Source organism: Rattus rattus, chromosome 4 (genome assembly GCF_011064425.1).
Source record: "Rattus rattus isolate New Zealand chromosome 4, Rrattus_CSIRO_v1, whole genome shotgun sequence".
Taxonomy (NCBI): Eukaryota; Metazoa; Chordata; class Mammalia; order Rodentia; family Muridae; genus Rattus; species Rattus rattus.
The window spans coordinates 154,705,640-154,718,560 of NC_046157.1; positions in this window are offsets into that span (position 1 = coordinate 154,705,640).

Consider the following 12,921-nt stretch of genomic DNA (forward strand, 5'->3'; position numbering starts at 1 on the left):
TGATAGTGGGATGACAGTGGGGTGATAGTGGGGTGACCCGTGCCCTGCCAATCCCTGAAGGATTATTAGCATACTGTTGTGTATATAAGGCGAGCGCTTTTGCTGCTCAAGGTCCCCTTATCAGCAATGAAGGTGTCCTGCAATAAAGGCTGTTGACAAGGATCCGACGGTGTTGGGTCTTCCTTGCGGGACGAGGTGGGCGCGACACTTCCCTACACACACAATGGGGGGGCGCAGAGAGAATGAGGAAAGGAGATAGGGAAGATATCTGGAGTATCAGAGAGATATACAAACAGAAAAACAGAGGAGACAGACAGAAGATAGAGGAAACAGTGAATGGTAAGAAAGTGAGTATATATGTCAATAATATCAAATGCATTCAAGGTTATGGCCTCTCAGAGCCATACCATCTGTGAAAACTAGGCTAAGGTCTGTAAGCCACATATGTATCTAGTATCACTGAATTTGACTTACTCAAAAAGCACAGGCTACCAGAAGGAAATTGCTGACCAGTCGCTATGCTTTCTTGGATGCTCCTTACTGGGAAAAGAACCTGGCAGAGGAAACAGAAAAAAAGGGGGATCAACCTGAAGGCAAAGAGTCTGTTGAGAAATCTTCCTCTATGTCTAGAAGGCATTACTTGAGGACACAGTAGAGACATCACAGTTATAAGCTGATGGCTGAGTGAAAACAGTGTCAGGTATAATGTGGGGAGAAACTGAGAGGGCAGAGAGAACACACTACAAGGTGTCAGCCTTGAGCCCAGGCAAAGTGAGAAGCTGAAGCCTCTAGTCATGAGTCTGAGAGTTTTCAATGTTGGGAGCTGTGGTGGCCACTGGAGCAATTCATGGTCTTTAATTAGAACTATCAAGCAGTGCAGGAGAGGTGACCTGGAGGGAGAGTCTTCATAGAGGAATCCTCTAGATGAAGTTCCCCTGTGATGATGTCTGTAGAGACCCCTTTGATTACCTTAATTGAGACCCTTTGGTGGTTTGCCTTGGAGTTCTCTCTGAATTTGTAAAATAAAGGCAAGAGCGCGAGATTTGGGCAGAGGGAGGAGTCGGGAGCAAGAGGGGAGGAGTCAGGAGAGGGGAGGAGACAGGAGGGGGAGGAGTCAGGGGAGGAGAAAGGAAAGAAGCGAGAAGAGAGTTGTCATGGGAGAAGGAGAAGCTGGAGACCTGGCAAATAAAAGGTGTAAGGGATGAGGAATTTGGGAGCTAGGAATAGGACAGTGTAGGGTGGATCTGCCCAATCTAGACGCTAGATTGTTTTCATATTAATTGAGTTGCATTTTCTTTGTACGGGCCGATTTGGGTTGGAGAGGAAACTGCAACAAAATGGTGCCCAACGTATCCATTAGAACTCAACTAACCTGAGATAAAAGTTTACTTCCCTCTCACCCCCAGAATAGGGCTCTGATAGAGATCTAGGCAGGAGTACTGGTGGATTGGGAGTTGACTGGGTCTGAGGGGTCTACGGAGAACTGCAGAGAGGCTCCCTGCCCCAAACCCCAGACAGAGAGCTACAGCCGAGGGCATCATCTAGAATCGAGGAAAGGGATAGGAGAACCTAGAGCACAACTGCCTGTGAGGGAGTTTTCTGGCCGGCACATTGAACAGGATTCTTGAGATAACCACACGACCAAGCAAAGCCGGAGACAACCCAAAGAGGCCCCTCCCTGGGAACAAAGAATCGAGAGGACTGCACGTGTTCTGAGGCAGAGGGAGAAAAAGGTATAAAGGGCTTCGGATCAGGTACTACTTTGATGTAAGAGAGATATATAACCTTTTGATACTTAAAGATGAGAAACACAATGAATATCTTTTGGGCCTTATGGAATGATATTTTGAATGGTCTGACGGTTGTGAATTTTGAGGAAATAGACACTTTATCATTTACCGGTATTGCAATATTCATTCTTCTGATTTACTATATCTTCTCAAAAGACAGGGCCCTAAATAGCAAATTTCTAGCCTTAGAAAAGAAATTACAAGTAATGCTAGAACAGAAATTTCTGAAATTTATAGATGACTCTGAACAACAGAGAGATAAGCTTAAGTCTTGGCAACAGGAGCTAGAAGAGACGCTAGAAAAAAGAATTCGACAACTCATAGATCAAATTGAACAGCAGGGAGATAGAGATAGAATCTGGAAGCAAAGTCTAGAGGATAACTTACTAAAACTAGCAAATCAAAATAAGGCAGAGGCTGCAATATCAGAATTACAACATAAAAGAAGCTAAGATTATGGAAGCAGGGCTTAGAACAGAAGATACAGGTAATTATGGAACAACATGAACAACAGAAAGAGAAAATTAAGTCTTGGCAATGTAGCCTAGAAGGAACACTAGAATTGAAGACACAGGAAATTATAGATCAGAATAAGAGACAGAAAGATGAAAATGAAGGTGGTAGACAGGAACTAGAAAGGATGTTAGAACAGAACATACAACAGCTCACAGGTCATACTGAACAGCAGAGAGAAAGTAATGAGGTTTGGAAGCAAGACTTGGAGAATAACTTTTTAAAATTAATCAATCAAAAGATAATGGATAGCAGATTATTAGAAGTACAATATAAAGAAAAATTCAAAGTGTGGAAGCAAAGCCTTGAACAGAGAATTCAGGAACTCAAGGAACAGGGGGAAAGACAGAAGGAGAGATATGAAGCATGGGTACAGACTTTAAGAGAGGAATTTAAAATTACAACTAAAGAAAAAACTCAGGTAGAGACAGAAGATAAAATTAGGGAAAGCCAACCTAAGGTTATTAGGAAACAAACTTTAGTCTATCCAGTTAGTGTACAACAAAGGCCTCCAGACGATGATCATCCACAGGGTTATGAAGAATTTGAATGGCAACCCATGGATGTGTTAGAATTGAGGAAATTTAAGGAAAGCGTAACTAATTTTGGAATGCATTCACCATTTGTAAAACAAATCTTGATTTCTTGGGCTATTAAAAATAGAGTAATCCCCCAAGACTGGAAAGATATGGTAAGAGCAATTCTAGAGCCTGCTGAAAATTTACAATGGATTTCGTGGTGGAGAGAAGAAGTGAGGGAGATAGCACGACAAAATAGAGCTAGGGGCAGAGAGATTTCCACAGATCAACTGCTTGGTGAAGGCCGCTTTGCTGAAGTAGAGGTGCAGGCTGTATATGATGAAGAAACTCTGGCATGGTGTCGATTGTCAGCCTTAAAGGCCTGGGACAAAGTCGCAGAATCAGGGAAGAGACTTGAAACATTCACTCAAGTCATACAAGGTCCTAAAGAAACCTTCCCTGACTTTTTACAAAGGCTTACCTCAGCTGTGGAAAGGAGTGTATCAGATTCAGCAGCAAGAAAGGCGATAATTGAGTCTTTAGCCTTTGAAAATGCAAATAGTGAATGCAGGGAAGTAATCAGACCACTGAAGGCGAGGTCCGCACCAATAGATGAGTGGATTAGATATACAGCTATTGTTGGATCTTGTTCTCCTGATACGACTGTGATAGGAGAAGCTGCCACTGGGCAGCTAGAGATGACCCAAGATTTCAAATGTTTTAATTGTGGTGAGCAGGGTCATCTCCGATATTACTGCAAGAAAAACCAAAGTAATACCAAAAGGGGGACTATGCCTCCTGGAATGTGTCAAAGATGTGGCAGAGGTGGACATTTGACTAAGGAATGTAGAGCAATAACAGACAGATGGGGCCGCATCCTGCCAAAAAACTCCCAGGGGGGCCTCTCGCAGGCCCCAATGCCAGGCAGGGAGAGTTCTCTTCCTCAGAACAATTAAACGGCACGACTTCAAAAATAGATGTTCTGGGACCAGAGGAGGCTGAGGGAAGTCCTATGGACAATTCCAAAAGCCTCAAAGGGAGCGAAAAACGAATATTTTGTCAAACGTCTATAGAGGACCAAAGGCCAAAACTAAAAATACTGGTAAACAATATTGAAATTGAAGGAATGGTTGACACTGGAGCAGATGTTACCATCATCTCTCCAAAATCTTGGCCCACTAGTTGACCACTTCAAGGAGTGGATATGCAGTTTCAAGGTGTTGGCACTTTATCCCAAATAAAACAAAGCACCAGGTGGCTTAAATGTATAGGACCAGAAGGTCAGGTAGGAAAATTAAGGCCATACGTGGCTGATATAGCCATTAACTTATGGGGAAGAGATCTACTACAGCAGTGGAAAACTCAAATTAATATCCCCTCAGTTTCAGGGTCTGGCCCTGAAATTCATCAGGCTCCTAATAAAAACTTTAAATCAGTCAGGGAATGTTATCAAGGACAGTTAGAGACTGTCCAAGCTGTCCATAAGCAAGATACAGCAGAGGCTGACAATTTAGTGCTACCCCAAGGAGCCACTGCTGTTAAGACAACAACAGCCTTGCCACTAAGGTGGCTGACTGACCAACCCATCTGGATTGATCAGTGGTCTATGACAAAAGAAAAACTACAGGCATTAGAACAGCTAGTCCAGGAGCAGCTGGAGGCTCAGCACATAGAGGAGTCCACCAGCCCTTGGAATTCTCCAGTACTTGTCATTAAAAAAAGGTCTGACAAATGGAGGGTGTTGACAGATCTCAGAGCAATTAATAAGATTAATCAGCCGATGGGTTCCCTGCAGCCTGGGATCCCACTGCCTTCTTTGTTGCCTAAGGAGTAGCCTATTATAGTGATTGACTTAAAAGATTGTTTTTTCACTATTCCTCTACATGAAGGCGATAAGGAAAGGTTTGCCTTTTCAGTGCCTACCCTCAATAGAGGTCGCCCCATAAAAAGATATCAATGGAAAGTCCTGCCACAAGGAATGTTGAATAGCCCTACCTTGTGTCAATATTTTGTACAGCAGCCATTGGAGATGATTCGCAAACAATTTCCCCAATCTATTATTTATCATTACATGGATGACATTTTATTGTCTGATTCAGATATAAATATCCTGGAAAGAATGTTTGATGAAGTGGAAAAAAACCTTACCTTGCTGGGGATTACGAATCGCCCCTGAGAAAATACAAAGAGGGGATTCTATTAATTATCTAGGGTATAAAATAAGTCTACAAAGGATTAGGCCACAAAAGGTGCAAATCAAAAGAAATCAATTAAGGACACTTAATGATTTTCAGAAACTACTGGGAGATATTAACTGGTTGAGGCCTGTGATTGGCTTGACCACTCAAGAGTTGAGCAATTTATTTCAAACGTTACAAGGCGATAAAGATTTAAATAGCCCAAGGAAACTATCAGCTGAGGCTGAGAAAGAGCTAGCTTTGGTAGAAAGGAAATTGCAGGACACACATCTAGATCGTATTGATCCAAAGATGGCCTGCATATTAGTCATCTTACCCTCTACTCATTCCCCTACAGGAATTCTCATGCAGAGGGAAGATTATATCTTAGAATGGATATTTTTAGCACATAAACAGAGTAAGAAACTGAAAACCTACATTGAGAAGGTCTCTGAATTGATACTTAAAGGAAAATTGAGACTTCGACAATTAGTTGGAATGGATCCAGCTGAAATTGTGGTACCTTTTACTAATGCAGAAATTGCCTCTTTGTGGGTACAAAATGAACATTGGCAAAGAGCATGCAGTAACTTCTTAGGAGAGATTAACAACAGATACCCTAAAAGCAAGCGACTTCAGTTCATAAAACGAACTAACTGGATCCTCCCTCGTATAATAAAGGGAACTCCAATATCTGGAGCCCCTACATTTTACACTGATGCCAGTAAGTCAGGAAAGGCAGGATATAAATCAGAAAATGTAAGCAAGGTGACTGAGAGTCCCTATGAGTCAGTTCAAAAATCTGAATTGTATGCAATACTCATGGTGTTGTCAGATTTTCAAGAGCCTCTTAATATAATAACTGACTCTCAATATGCAGAAAGGGTTGTTTTACACATAGAGACTGCTGAACTTATTCAGGATTATTCTGAATTGACATCACTATTTATTCAGCTACAACAAAAGATCAGAAATAGGAGTTACCCACCATATATAACACACATAAGATCCCATACAGGTCTGTCAGGCCCTCTGGCGCAAGGTAATAATGAAATTGACCAGCTACTGATAGGAAGTGTACTAGAGGGTTCAGAATTCCATAAAAAACACCATGTTAACAGCAAAGGCTTAAAGAAAGAATTCTCTATCACTTGGCAACAAGCCAAGGAGATTGTGAGGCAATGTCCTACTTGCTCGTTATATAATCAAACTCCATTGCCTACAGGAACTAACCCTAAGGGCACCCAAAGAAATGAAATTTGGCAAATGGATGTTCTCCATTTTACAGAGTTTGGTAAGTTGAAATACATACACCATACTATAGATACATATTCAGGATTTCAATGGGCAACTGCCTTAGCGTCAGAAAAGGCTGATTCTGTAATTACACATTTGTTAGAAGTTATGGCTATAATGGGAATACCCATACAAATTAAAACGGACAATGGTCCAGCATATATCTCTAACAAGATTAAGCGCTTCTTTGAATATTATAATATAAAACATGTTACAGGTATACCACACAATCCTACAGGACAAGCGATTGTGGAGAGATCTAATCGAAGTCTAAAGGAGATGCTTAACAGGCAAAAAGGGGCAACAAAAACTCCCAGAGATAGGCTACATAGTGCTTTATTAACCTTAAATTTTTTAAATGCTGATGAACAAAACAGCACAGCTGCTGAAAGACATTGGATTGTGGAAAAGACTACTGAACTAAACCAGCCTGCTTATATTAAGGATATTCTGACGTCAGAATGGAAAATGGGAAATGTGTTACGCTGGGGAAGGGGTTATGCCTATGTTTCTTCAGGAAAAGAAAAGCTGTGGGTTCCTTCCAAGCTGATAAAGATCAGACATGACAAGGGGAGACCTCCTGATGTCCTTGGCAACACAGAAGAAAAGGGAGACTAAGACAATCAACAAATAGGTGATGTATATATGAGGATGTTTAGGTCTCCGTGTATGAACTGGCTGAGACTAAAATGTCTGTAAACAGCCAGTAACATTTTGAGTACGAATTTCTCAGAACTTGTTATTACATGCATCCTGTAAAATGGCATGTATTACAAAATTATGTTACGGTTTGATTATATGATCAAACTAACCTGAAGAAAGGCAGTCACCTTTCTTTGTTGGTCTTTATTAACTAAGCTGTGCACCCTGCTTACTCCATGTGAATGCGCTTACAGAACTATATGATGCTTGTAAAGTTTTGTGTGCTGCAGGATGAAAGAAGAGAAAGACAGCCCTGAAATGATCCACAGTCTGGGATGCTGAGATTCTGGGACCTTCCAGTCCAACTTCGTGTTTGATTCTCCCTCAATTACACTGAAGCTGCTTCATTTAAAGGCTTGCTTTCAGAACTTTTCCAGAATGGCCAGCTTACTTATCCAGCCCTTCAGACTGTCATAGTCAAGATGTCAGCTAAGCGATGAACTTTCTCAGCACAGAGTGACTGGCAGGCAAATCCCAGCTAGCTCTACTTCGACAAAGCCAACTTTTCCTAATTCCCCTTGGGCCCCAGAAGGGAATTCTTCGCCCCAATTCAGCTGGAAGCAGACGAGGAAGATCATCGTCCCAGTTCCTTATGTTGGGGTGGATGGTTCTGGTTATTCTAAGAACTGTGGATATGTTTTCTTTTAAGGGATACTATACAAATGTAGCTTTGGGCAGGGGGAACTAGAGAATTTAAACTCAGGGATTGCTACCTTTCCTTTCCTCTTTTCTATCCTTCTTAGTTTAAAAAAAAAGGGGGGGTGATATAGTAATACATAGAAGTTAGAGAAATAGACAAACAGGGATAGATTAGCAAACTTACTCTTAAACAAAATTTTACAGCTATATCTTACATTGATAGAAATGTTTGTAATTGATACAAAGTTGAAGCTGCAATCTTTTCATTGGTATAGAATGCATTTTACACAAATGTGAGGTTTTCATTGGTATACTTTCTTATTGATTTATAATTGAGATTAATATTGCTACTTTAACATAAGCATTGTGCCTCCACTATGCATCTAAAAATACAAGTCTTAGACCCAGTCCTATAACTGCTATTATACATTATTTTTAGTTGATTAACCAGTACCAGCTAAAGGCCAGATAGCAAAATCATGGTTCTGAGTCAGTTTAGATGGGTTTTGGAAATACTTCGATTAGAGAGGGCCAACGGTAGTCTATGCTTAACAGTTCAGAAACGCCTATGTAGATAGGAAATCTTCAAGGACATCAGAAGTCCACAGAATAACCCGTTTATGGACATTTCTTCGTCTAGATCATTTGACTAGAGACCTGTCTGCCCCTGACAGGACCCCTTAGACTCGAAGAAGAAATTGAGCATCAATGGAGTTGCTCAAATCGTGGTGACACAGCCACTGAGCAAATTGCTTCAATTCATCTACAGACAAAACACTGTCCAGAAAAGGACAAATTATGCAGAATAGTCGACTGATAATCTCTGCCAAGGCCTGTCAGATGATCCTGGGCCAGAAGGCTGAAGACTGATGCTCCAACATATTAAGGAATAGGGGGACTGTCCAGGTGATCAGCAGTCTCTATAAATTGGCTAAGCTTGGAAGCCATGTTTTGTGCTTCCCATATTTTCAGGTACTATTAATCATTCTTGGATTTCTGATGTGGTTGGAGACTGGTAGTCTCATAGACAACCCAAGCGGTTTAGTATTGAGAGAGATGATAAATCTGTTAGGGTGGTTTTCAGGTGGCATAGGATCTAGAACCAGGATATAGTCAGGTATAGTTTTTAGTATAGATGACATGGTTAATGAACAAAATTGATGGACTGGGTGATGAGTGTATTGTTGGTTTTATAAATTGCAGAATGGTAATGATACTTAGTTCACATATGTATAGGGAAAAGGTTTTTTAACTGGACAAAAAGGGGGAAATGTTGTGGTTTGCCTTGGAGTTCTCTCTGAATTTGTAAAATAAAGGCAAGAGCTTGAGATTTGGGCAGAGGCGAGAGGGGAGGAGGCAGGAGGGGGGAGGAGGAGGGAGGGGAGGAGTCAGGAGGGGGAGGGGTCAGGGGAGGAGAAAGGAAAGATAGAGGAGAGAGTTGTCTTGGGAGAAGGAGAAGCTGGAGACCTGGCAAATAAAAGGTGCAAGGGATGGGAGGAGAAAGGACAGTGTAGGGTGGATCTGCCCAATCCAGGAGATTGTTGTCATATTAATTGGGTTTTCTTTGAAGGAGATTTGGGTTGGAGAGGAACCTGGCAAATAAAAGGACTCTAAAACAAAGGGATAGAAGATATCTGGGTTTTTGGGAGTCTCAACCTCTGGCTCCCAACTCATAGTGGAACAGGGTGCCTCACTCCCTCTGAATGTCTCGTCTCCAGTTGTAATGTAAAAATGTCCTTCAGGGAGTTCTGTCAAGCGTCAGAGGGACCTGTGTCAATGTGTGCCATGTGTCAGAGGACAGCACAGAGGAGTTTCCAGGGACCCTGAGCACCTCCACTAATGACCGTCCAGGAAGTCCCAATCATACTGAGAGGCAAGCCTGTGCCACTCCCCTTCTTCTCTCTTTCCACCTCTGCACTGAGAGAAACGAGTGTGCAGCGTCCTTGCTGAAGCGTGGGGGAAGGCAAGGGAAGAGAAGGCGCTCGATAACAGTTGGATACCCAGAGTTCTCACATTTGAGGAATAACCACTGACCTGAACTGCCAGCCCCTCTGCACATGGCCATTTTCCAAGCCCCAACCTGCAGAGGAATTCTAGGTCTAGGCATTAAAATGGAGTACGGAAATAACATGTGTCCACACTGTGTTTCCCGGAACTCCATCCGACATCTGCTTGTGATGATGCACGTGAACTTGCTGGACTCAGTGATGCTGTCTCCTGTCTGGCAGACAGAGGCACTTGGCCTGCCACGGGGCCATATCCAGCAGCATCTTGTGGGAAAGCACCAGGATCTGCAAGCAAGACATGAGGGGATGGGATGCCATGGGATGAGAAGGACAGAGTCCCCAGTACCTTGGTCATGATCCAGCCCATAGCTTCCTGACCTGACACTGTACTGAGATTCTGGAGAGAAGAAGTGTGACCAGACCGGAGGATGAACTCCTCACAATGAGAGTCACAGGAGTTAAGTGTGCAGACAGAGAGGACAGCAGAGAGAGTGCATGGATGGTAGAACATCATAGGATATTGCCATGTTCCTGGAGAAGCATGCTGATACTAGGGAAATGCCATTCAGAGAAGGCTTGCCCACTGAAGATGGGAGCACAGTAAGTGTCTTTCTTCCCTGTGATCAGCTGATGCCTGTCACAAAGTGTCCCTTACTGAGAGTAACAAAGCTAGTGTTCCCAGGGACCCCACCTCGTGCTGCCTCTAGGCATCATGGAAGTCTAGCTACTCAAAACACTGTTTTAGTCAGGTTCCTTTTTGACTACACTAAACACGTTCTATAGAAAAGGAGGCTGGAACCCAGAATCAAACAGGGGAGAACTTCCTGGAAGTGGCGGGCAGGTGTGCACACTGAGCAGTGAGTGTCAGCGTGTTCAGGGATTCACACCACAGGATGGGTAATGAATGAAGAGGGACAGGCCCTCACAGGAGATCCTGAAGAGTCTGTGCAGGGGACATGCCACCCAGGGATCCCTCAGTCCCTATCAGCCCTCCAGGACGCTATTCATCTTAGAACTATGAGTAATATTGAGATGGGACTGAAGGAACTTGGGGACGTGGGTTGAGATGAAGCACACGGTGAGAGCCATCTGGGACCTCACCATGTTCCTCACCTGGTCTTTCCTTTCAAGTGTACACACCGTCTGCTCTGAGACAGAAAGTTCAGGTTGGGGGATGGAAAGCTCATCTTCTCACGAGCTGAACTAGATTTTTGCCTCAGAGGCAGCAGCATTAGCAGCAACTACAGTTGCTCACAGAGTTCCAGAGGTTGGGCATTCACTGACACAGCAGGTCCCGTCTTTCTCTTCAGACCGTCCTCAGCAACCACAAACAGGGAAGGACTTCGGTGCACAGAATCAGGATTTTGGCTCCGTCCTGTGTTGTTCCTGTCAGAAAAGCCTCGTGACCCTTCACTGTTTACTTAAGGTCAGAATCATAACTGGAGGCATCTGAAGAGAGACAGTGACAGAAGGTCAGAACACGGAGGATTAAGATAACTCCTCCCACCTGTACTACTCAGTGTCTTATTTTCATAGTTAAGGAAAATCCTGGAGAGGGACAGGATATGTGCAAGGAGACTGACTGTCTGCCTGGAGAGGGAGCAGGCTAAAGGCTGAGGGACACCCCAGGTCCAGGAGACCTCATGGTGACATTTATCTGCAGCCATCACCTGCTTAGAAACTCACCATGCATATATATGAGAAGAATGATGGAGCCCCAGGCAGGAACATGGCTTCTTTTTTCTGGGATTCCAACACTGTCCTCCTATCAAGATGGCCTCCTCATCTTCTGACTTTCCCATCCCTGTAAAAGAGGAGTGTGCACGTCAGCTCTTTGGCATGTCGTTACACCCAACACTCCCAGGGCCTGAGATCTGAGTGGAGAACACCATTTCACCAAGCAATGAATTACAATAAATTTCCCACAGGGTTTCCATAAAACTCACACTATCACAGCCCCTCCTCAGGTCCAGTCATTTATGATGGCTGTCTGTCCCATGACTGTCCTCATGGCAGAGCTCTTTTCACAGGGACAGAGTTTCCCAACAACCTGTACTAGGATGACACTCCCAGTCTCATTACCCTTTTTACCTGTTTTGCTGTGGACTTACCTCATCACCTTTGTCTTCCTCAGTGCCCTGGACCCTGCCCGAGTGTCAGCTCCTTGGGCACAGCTTGTCCACCACACCAGTGATCCTGGGATCCAGCCCCTAGCAAGGGCCTTGCACATCACTATGCATAGTGAACGGCAACTGACCAAAGGACAGATCACATGAATGTATAGAGACAGGAGGAAGCTGGGGTCACATCTCAGAGCCAATCTTCACCCTAACTCCTTGTGGGCAAGAATGAAGTCGGGCCTCTGAAGGGAGCGATGGCTTCCATGATGGTACAGTAGGACAGGGGCAGGCACAGTCCAGGTCGTGATGAACAGGTTGTATGATGAGGACTGGGAGGCCAGCTCCTCAGTCAGCCCACAGTTAGAACACAACTCCAAGGAAATGCAGAAATGCAGTGGCAGTGGTCAGGGGCCACCCACTGACTGATCTGCAGAGGCCTCCTGGAGGCTCTTCAATCTCAAGACTGAGAAGCGAGGTTGAGGGAGTCTGGGAAGATGTTGCTGTCTTCTGGTGACAGGGTTGTGACTAGGAGGACACCATCATAGAATGAAGGCCTGAAGACGGGCTCAGGGGTTACACCATGTAGCTTCCAGGTATAGCTTGGCCTCCCCAACATTTTCCCATGGAACCTCCCACTCTCATGTTCCTCCTATCCTTATGGTCACCACAGTGACAGTAGCAACTTGTAATGTGAGGTCACCTATACGGAGGCGGGACAGTCATCCCATGAGCTTGAAGGTTCGAGTAGCCTTGTCAGAGGATAGTTCACTGGGACATGTGCTTCTATAGGTCATGGTAACAACACTGCAGCCTGAAGTGAAGGGGACCAGGTCCACCCACTGTTCATGTCCTGGGTCATTCTCACAGGGCTCAGGATTCTCAGTAGCCCCCCTTGATCTTGGGGTTCACATCAGGACACCAATGTCATCTGTGTTTGCTCCGCCATTCCTCCTTTGTCTCCTGGCCCTAATGAGGACAGACTTCATTCCCTAGACTCTAGACTCTGTCCACAGCCCTGCAGCATCTCCCACTCTTACCTCCCCCAGAGCTTGATTTGGACATTTTCTTGGGTATGACTGAGAATCTCGGTCCACTCTTGCCTTGAGCACTGGAGTCTCAGTTGGATAGGATCAGAGTTGCAGAAGTCTGTGGTCTTCTCT